Source organism: Argopecten irradians, chromosome 8 (genome assembly GCF_041381155.1).
Source record: "Argopecten irradians isolate NY chromosome 8, Ai_NY, whole genome shotgun sequence".
NCBI lineage: Eukaryota > Metazoa > Mollusca > Bivalvia > Pectinida > Pectinidae > Argopecten > Argopecten irradians.
The window spans coordinates 42,657,988-42,667,603 of NC_091141.1; positions in this window are offsets into that span (position 1 = coordinate 42,657,988).

Genomic DNA, 9,616 nt, shown 5'->3' on the forward strand with positions numbered 1-9,616 from the left:
TAATACTACATTTGCATGTTACTTAAGGATTACCCCTCTTACTTTGTTTAGTTAATGAGAGGAAAAATCCAATGGATCACAAGTCGCGGTTACACACAATTTACTGACTGCTTCATTGGGTTTATCATCTCAAAAACTACAAAGTGAAAGGTAAATCCTTATATTTACAATATTTGCTTTAAACAATAAAATCAACCAAAAGGTCAGATACAATCATTTGCTGTGTGTTATTCACCGACAAAATTATACTGCCGTCATGTTTTTCCATGTACAACAGCTATGCAGAAAAAGTACTGCGTCGTTGACTGACAGCTTAATCCCTCCCGCCCCTTTTCTTCATGACAACACAAAAATAGTTCCTATATTTCCATTATTTTATTCAGGTCAAATAGCAATAACACATTAAATAAGAGGCCCATGGGCCTTAAAGGATTTGTGCAGCCAAAATTTTTTTTTTGTAATACGTCAGGATATTGCTTTGGATGAATGAAAAATTAAGTCCCACCCAACGAATCGCCTATCTTTTAGCGCTATCAGTTGGTTTTGGTCGTGATTTACGGGTAGTGTCGACTACGGTTCAGAGATAATGAGCTAGGTGGTCACGTGGTCTTGTGATGTCAGAGTAGTCCGCGGCTACACAAAGTAAGCCTAGTACTATACATGTATACAGCATACATATGTATACGTTAGATCTACAATTTGAGTTTTTCGAGTAAATGGTTATTCTAGCTTTATGATGTAGATATTTACAGTTTCAAAACATTCCATTTACACCACTTAAAAAATTCAGACAAGCATATATCTAACTTTAGATTAGATAATCAGTCCAGTTTGATAGCGATATCAAAATGATGTTCGGATCAGTTTGGACTGAGACAAAATTTAGCATGAATATATCTAGAATCCGTGTTTTTATTTCAAACTTCTTCTATAACGATGCAAACACGGCACAGTTTTTGAGTAAAAATAAAATGTGGACGGTTATAATTATGTGATATATTGGAGTAACAGTACCGAACTTATACCAAAAATAATATGTATATCTATATTGTTGCCTTTGAAACTTTATCCATAACGCTTACTAAAAAGCAGAAATATATCAATGGTATTTCTGATATATGTTCCTAAATCACAGTTTAATTGTAGATTTAAATTCATTATTTCAAAATTAAACTAAATCCTTAATATAGTATATTCATTGTCGACCGTTTTGTATCATACCGAGATTTAATAGTAATATTTGAACATTTATCGTATAATCCAAAAAGTAACCACATAAAGTGTTCAAATGGAAATTGAAATTACTTGTATACAGGCATTATAAATAGATATAATATCTTGTACCTTTTTAAAAAATATACTAAGTGATATTTAAATAAGCATATTTAGTGTGATAATGTTGTAACCTTTCTTGTATGACTATACATGTACATTTAGATTCGAAACGGTGAAAATACATGCTTAGAATTTTTACTAATACCTTAGAAATTACGGAAGATTGCTATATGCCACGATTCCGTAATTACAGTTCTAGACTGGAATGATTTTTAAGGTTAAATCTTTAGTTGAAATAGTTCTTAGAACCATTTTTTATTTTTGAATAAGTCACCTTTCATTTTTGTTTTACCTGTGTACGACATATATATATATATATGTGTATGTAATATATACTCCTAGGTATGATCAGGTATATTTTATTTCCATTTGCTTTTACATCTTCATTTTAAAAATGGAGGTGACAATAAAAAACCTAGAGCATAGATGTACGGGGTTTCCATAATTCAAATCACAATCCAATTAACGGATGTCCTAACCTGATTGACAGTAAGACAATAGCAAATACCCGATATAGTCCACCGAATAGCAAATTGCCCGCGGCCAGATAATTACAGGTGAGTTCGATGAATGGCGTTGTGTACAGGTAAACAACATCCTGGTCAAGGTATTACATAACCATCAAACCAAAGGCATGGCTAATTATATATCTATAATATCGGTGATTCTACTCGTATATCGATTAAAATTGATAGCGACCGCACGGTCTGAAAAAATAGTTAGTTTTGCTTAATTTCTCGATTATTTGATCTTTTGTTATATCAAAAGTAAATACTTTCTACCACATGTTGAAACGTTTCACGGTATTGAAATAAATGTATCTCGATTCGGTTCACAACACACAATACAATGTTTTGTAATGATCAATCATCGGTGTGTACGTATGTCAAGCATCATATCCTTGATGCTTTAATCAAGGATTTCTTAAATTGTTACGTAAAATTTCATTTTACTGTCACAAACTTTGCAATTCACAATGAATCAAAGATACAGACTACAGGAAAATATTATCTAAATAAAGCCTATTCGTTGCTGAACTCTTCGACAAAAAAATCTGAAACTTTTATTTCTGTGTGGATTTTCTTTCATAATTACACGAAGATACTTGCTATTAGAGCATAAATTAGAGTATTTGAAACATCGAATTTTACTTATTTAGTTATAAAATTCGAGCCAAAGTTATTGTACGATTAACTTCACTCAAAAGTAATCATTAAACAAGAGGCCAAGAGGGCCTGTATCACTCACCTGGTTTGTAATGCCAAGTAATGTTCTAAATACAGGTTCATTGCTTCTTTTCTGAAGGAATTTGAATATTTACCTCAAATTCCCCTACTGGGCCCTACCCATCTTGCCCCCGTGGGGTCAGAGCCAACATTTATAGAAGTTCTGTTCCCCTTCCTCCATGGATGTTTGTGGCCAAATTTGGCCACAATCTATGCAGAACTCTAGGACAAGTAGCGATTTATAAGATTTACCTCTATTTCCCCTATTGGGCCCATTCCCTCCTGCCCCCGGGGGGTCAGAGCCAACATTTATAGAAGTTCTGTTCCCCTTCCCCCAAGGATATTTGTGGCCAAATTTGGCCACAATCTATGCAGAACTCTAGGACAAGTAGCGATTTATAAGATTTACCTCTATTTTCCCTATTAGGCTCCGCCCCTCCTGCCCCTGGGGGGTCAGAGCCAAACTTTATACAAGTTCTGTTCCCCTTCCCCCAAGGATGTTTGTGGCCAAATTTGGTTACAATCCATGCAGAACTCTAGGACAAGTAGCGATTTATAGGATTTACCTCTATTTCCCCTATTGGGCCCCGCCCCTCCTGCCCCTGGGGGGTCAGAGCCAAACTTTATACAAGTTCTGTTCCCCTTCCCCCAAGGATGTTTGTGGCCAAATTTGGTTACAATCCATGCAGAACTCTAGGACAAGTAGCGATTTTATAGGATTTACCTCTATTTCCCCTATTAGGCCCCGCCCCTCCTGCCCCCAGGGGGGTCAGAGCCAAACTTTATACAAGTTCTGTTCCCCTTCCCCCAAGGATATTTGTGGCCAAATTTGGCCACAATCTATGCAGAACTCTAGGACAAGTAGCGATTTATAGGATTTACCTCTATTTCCCCTATTAGGCCCCGCCCCTCCTGCCCCCTGGGGGTCAGAGCCAAACTTTATACAAGTTCTGTTCCCCTTCCCCCAAGGATGTTTGTAGCCAAATTTGGTTACATTCCATGCAGAACTCTAGGACAAGTAGCGATTTATAGGATTTACCTCTATTTCCCCTATTGGGACCCGCCCCTCCTGCTCCCGGGGGTCAGAGCCAAACTTTATACAAGTTCTGTTCCCCTTCCCCCAAGGATGTTTGTGGCCAAATTTGGTTAAAATCCATGTAGAACTCTAGGACAAGTAGCGATTTATAGGATTTACCTCTATTTCCCCTATTGGGCCCTGCCCCTCCTGCCCCCGGGGGTCAGAGCCAAACTTTATACAAGTTCTGTTCCCCTTCCCCCAAGGATGTTTGTGGCCAAATTTGGTTACAATCCATGCAGAACTCTAGGACAAGTAGCGATTTATAGGATTTACCTCTATTTCCCCTATTAGGCCCCCGCCCCTCCTGCCCCCGGGAGGTCAGAGCCAAACTTTATACAAGTTCTGTTCCCCTTCCCCCAAGGAATGTTTGTGGCCAAATTTGGTTAAAATCCATGTAGAACTCTAGGACAAGTAGCGATTTATAGGATTTACCTCTATTTCCCCTATTGGGACCCGCCCCTCCTGCTCCCGGGGGTAAGAGCCAAACTTTATACAAGTTCTGTTCCCCTTCCCCCAAGGATGTTTGTGGCCAAATTTGGTTAAAATCCATGTAGAACTCTAGGACAAGTAGTGATTTATAGGATTTACCTCTATTTCCCCTATTGGGCCCTGCCCCTCCTGCCCCCGGGGGGTCAGAGCCAAACTTTATACAAGTTCTGTTCCCCTTCCCCTAAGGATGTTTGTGGCCAAATTTAATTACAATCCATGCAGAACTCTATGACTAGTAGCGATTTAAAGGAAATGTTGACGGACGGACGACGGACGGACGGACGACGGACGACAGACGCCGCGCCATGACATAAGCTCACCGGCCCTTCGGGCCAGGTGAGCTAAAAATCTTTGATCGGCTTTTCCTGTGACCGTCGATGTAAGTGATTGCACAGAAGAAGAAGAATGAAGAGTTTTACGTACCGTGACGCTAAATACAACGTTTCGGGGCACGAGCGTGATAGCACATCATGATCAGTTGTAGTACAGCTATAAGCCACGGACTATTGTGACGTCACACGGTTTAAAGCTAGAAAATATGCATAATCGGGTGGTCAGAAAATTTGACCTCGATATCGGCGGTTTACAGGTTATTCCGGTCGCGCGCGGCACGGAGAGGTTTCTACATGGTCTATTAAAGCCATTTCCAGCATAAACTGAAATTATCATTTTTAACTGCACAAATCCTTTAAGGGTCTTCTGATATTTGATACAAATTAGTTATGTCATTTACTAGCCAACTCACATCTTCTGTTCAGGAAATAGGAACATACATCTAAAACGTCTACATACAAAGTTTCATTAAGCTTGGTACACATTTACTAACATGACCATGTTCACAAGGTCCAATGATATCATTAGTTCAAGGGGCAATAACTCCGTAAAGTACCGTCAAATCACGCTGATTTTCGAATTCGTTCGAGCTCTTTCCAATGTTACTCTACATACAAAATTTCATTAAGCTTGGTTTATATTTACTCAAGTTATCATGATTACAAAGTCCAATAATAATTATTAGTGCAAAGGGAAATAACTCTGTAAATTACCATCGAATCCAGCTGATTTTTGAACTCATCCGAGATTTTTTCCAATGTTAGTGTACATACAAACGCAAGACGACAGACAGAAGATATCACAATAGGTCCACGCATGACCTACAGTCCAGATGAACAAAAAAATTTTTAATCTTTTATTGACTATAGAATTCTGCACATTGTCTCAAACATGTGTTAGTTTGATAAACTAATGAACATTCATGATTTTGAGGATTGTCAAAAGAAGTCTGCTAAATGTTTTACCCCATAGTATTTATACTCGCATTGAATCACATATCAGCACCATCAATATTATCGGGAAAAAAACAGGATCTGCCCCAACAAAGTTTATCGATACTGGAAACAGTGGCAATTGTCTAAAATAATACTTATGTGTGTCAAATATACACAATGTACATGTAAATCAATAAGTTCAACACGTGTGACACACTTTCGTGTTATTTTAGTGAGTTGTGAGATTACAAGCTTGCAAGAATCACTAGGTAGGAATGTGAACCAGAACAAGTTAATAAAATCCACGAATGATTAATACCTCACAAACTGTGTTTTGAAATGAAAATTGTTAAATTAAGTAACCGCGAAAGAAAGTTAGTTCACAGTATTCGCAAATGGTATAAAAAATAAGGAAGACAAAATATTGTAATATACACGAGTGGTTTACTGAAGTGTAGAAGTGCCTGCGTTAGAAACCTTTAGCTTACTAGTCTGATGCTGACCGAGCAATCTAAAGATTAAACATCTCTACCCGAGAGGTATTCACCATGGTTGCACCAAGGACAAAAGCTAAGAGCTCAATTCACAAACTAATGATGCTGAATTTATCTTGAAAACACCTTCAAGTTCTGTCATTATTCACAAGTTTTAGTTTTCACACAAGTACTTATAAAATAAATGAAAATTCGAACAAATTGTATAAACTTTAACAATATGGAGTTTATTGTAAACAAGTATAAAACAAGGAAATATATACATGTACATACATCCTGTAGTTATATAAAATCAGATACATCCTGTATACTAGCTCAAATAAAGTGCACAACCAAGTCTGTATTAATTCATATGGGAAACATTTATCTTACAATCCTATCTTACAAGAAGCCTAATATCCATGTGTCGTACATCTTGCTAATCACAGTTTAATTACAATTTTCAAATTAAGATAAAATAATTTTTGGTAGTAAGAATTTTGAGAAGATTCTTAGAAACTCCATTTTTTAACTGACTTGCTGATTTAAGTAAAGATATAATCACAAATTTTGCAGCAAATGAGACATCGAAATATCACTTATATGATTAAGCTAACTATGCTTTGAACATTTGGGTCCAGATGTTTTATTTAATATTGCTTAATTTTGTATGTGCAAAGGACATCATTATTTTTGAGAACTTAATTTTTTCATATGGAGTAATGAATAAAATATCAGTATGGCAAACCAAATATCAAATTCAACAGAGAAACCCACCTTTCTAATTCTAACTAATAACAGTAGGGCTGGGTATTGGAAGTCTAAAAACGATAACGATATGTATATTGACAATACACTGAAACAATACACGATACGTATTGACGATACAGTGGACCTCTTTTTTTTCAAATTCAGTTGACCAATGTGTTTTGAATATTGTGACAATAAAAGACAATTTAGATAAAACATTTTAATAACCAGGAAAAAAATCTACCAAACATTTCATTCGGTTTATCATCAGTGTTAATTAATTTATGTCAATTTGTATATTCTTAGTTATGAAAAACCTCCAAAAAGGCATTTCTAATCCATCTAGGTGACACAGATGCCTTAAACACTTCCTATTGATTGATTGAAATGCTCTTACTTGAATGATGTTTTAGAATAAATTTTGTTTAGAATTTCCTATTTAATATAAAAAAAAACAGCAGTAGGGTGAGATGTAAAACGATACAGCAATATACAACATGTTTGCGTATCGATATTCGATACACTGGTGAAAACCGATACATTTCAGTATATCGATATATTGATCCAGCCCTAAATAACAGTAATGGACATTAGATTAATTAGTTGTTAAAGTGAATAGTCGGGCAAAAGAAGGCAACTTTGTTCAGATATCCAGTATAATTTCTTATGAAATAGAAAAATAAAATTTATTTGTGCTAAATTTACAAAGGCTTAATAATAATTTCAATGGTCAAAATTGGACAACGTAAGCAGAACTTGACCATTGTTTTGATATGTGAGGATGGTCGGGAGGCCAATGAACGCATAAAACTGGTTTTCTTTGCCCGACTATTCACTTTGATACGTATATAAAAAAATTATATATATATTTTATGTTAAAATTTATATAGATATTTTAATGCTCATTCTATTTGACTTAAGTATAATAAATTTTTAAAAACAAGAGATCCCAGAGGGATCTTGGCGCCCACCAAAGAATGATCTATATCTGAGAGGGATCTTTTCTCTACTTTTTAAACTTTTTCAAAAATACTACATATAAAATTTGAGACAGATCGCTTCAGTACCTTTTGAGAAATAGCGGTAGCAAACTTCAACTATCAAAATCCAAGATGACTCCTTGCGGCCATCTTGTTTTTCCGATCAGCCACAAAATCTGTATGGCACAAATATGGACCAAGGGGACCCTCCATGTGAAGTTTGAACAATATCCCTTCTGTAGTTTTTAAGAAATAGTGATAACAAGCATTGTTTACGGACGGACGACGGACCACTGACGCAGGCGATTTGAATCATAGCCCACCATCTGATGATGGTGGGCTAAAAAAATACATACCCTGTTATACATGTACAAAGTACCCTGTTACATACATGTAGGTGTTTCATTAAGGCCTGTACCCTGTTACATACATGTAGGTGTTTCATTAAGGCCTGTACCCTGTTACATACATGTAGGTGTTTCATTAAGGCCTGTACCCTGTTACATACATGTAGGTGTTTCATTAAGGCCTGTACCCTGTTACATACATGTAGGTGTTTCATTAAGGCCTGTACCCTGTTACATACATGTAGGTGTTTCATTAAGGCCTGTACCCTGTTACATACATGTAGGTGTTTCATTAAGGCCTGTACCCTGTTACATACATGTAGGTGTTTCATTGTTTCATTAAGGCCTGTACCCTGTTACATACATGTAGGTGTTTCATTAAGGCCTGTACCCTGTTACATACATGTAGGTGTTTCATTGTTTCATTAAGGCCTGTACCCTGTTACATACATGTAGGTGTTTCATTGTTTCATTAAGGCCTGTACCCTGTTACATACATGTAGGTGTTTCATTGTTTCATTAAGGCCTGTACCCTGTTACATACATGTAGGTGTTTCATTTAAGGCCTGTACCCTGTTACATACATGTAGGTGTTTCATTGTTTCATTAAGGCCTGTACCCTGTTACATACATGTAGGTGTTTCATTAAGGCCTGTACCCTGTTACATACATGTAGGTGTTTCATTAAGGCCTGTACCCTGTTACATACATGTAGGTGTTTCATTAAGGCCTGTACCCTGTTACATACATGTAGGTGTTTCATTAAGGCCTGTACCCTGTTACATACATGTAGGTGTTTCATTAAGGCCTGTACCCTGTTACATACATGTAGGTGTTTCATTAAGGCCTGTACCCTGTTACATACATGTAGGTGTTTCATTAAGGCCTGTACCCTGTTACATACATGTAGGTGTTTCATTAAGGCCTGTACCCTGTTACATACATGTAGGTGTTTCATTAAGGCCTGTACCCTGTTACATACATGTAGGTGTTTCATTAAGGCCTGTACCCTGTTACATACATGTAGGTGTTTCATTAAGGCCTGTACCCTGTTACATACATGTAGTGTGTTTCATTAAGGCCTGTACCCTGTTACATACATGTAGGTGTTTCATTAAGGCCTGTACCCTGTTACATACATGTAGGTGTTTCATTAAGGCCTGTACCCTGTTACATACATGTAGGTGTTTCATTAAGGCCTGTACCCTGTTACATACATGTAGGTGTTTCATTAAGGCCTGTACCCTGTTACATACATGTAGGTGTTTCATTAAGGCCTGTACCCTGTTACATACATGTAGGTGTTTCATTGTTTCATTAAGGCCTGTACCCTGTTACATACATGTAGGTGTTTCATTGTTTCATTAAGGCCTGTACCCCGTTACATACTTGTAGGTGTTTCATTAAAGCCTGTACCCTGTTACATACATGTAGGTGTTTCATTAAGGCCTGTACCCTGTTACATACATGTAGGTGTTTCATTAAGGCCTGTACCCTGTTACATACATGTAGGTGTTTCATTAAGGCCTGTACCCTGTTACATACATGTAGGTGTTTCATTAAAGCCTGTACCCTGTTACATACATGTAGGTATTTCATTGTTTCATTAAGGCCTGTACCCTGTTACATACATGTAGGTGTTTCATTAAAGCCTGTACCCTGTTACATAC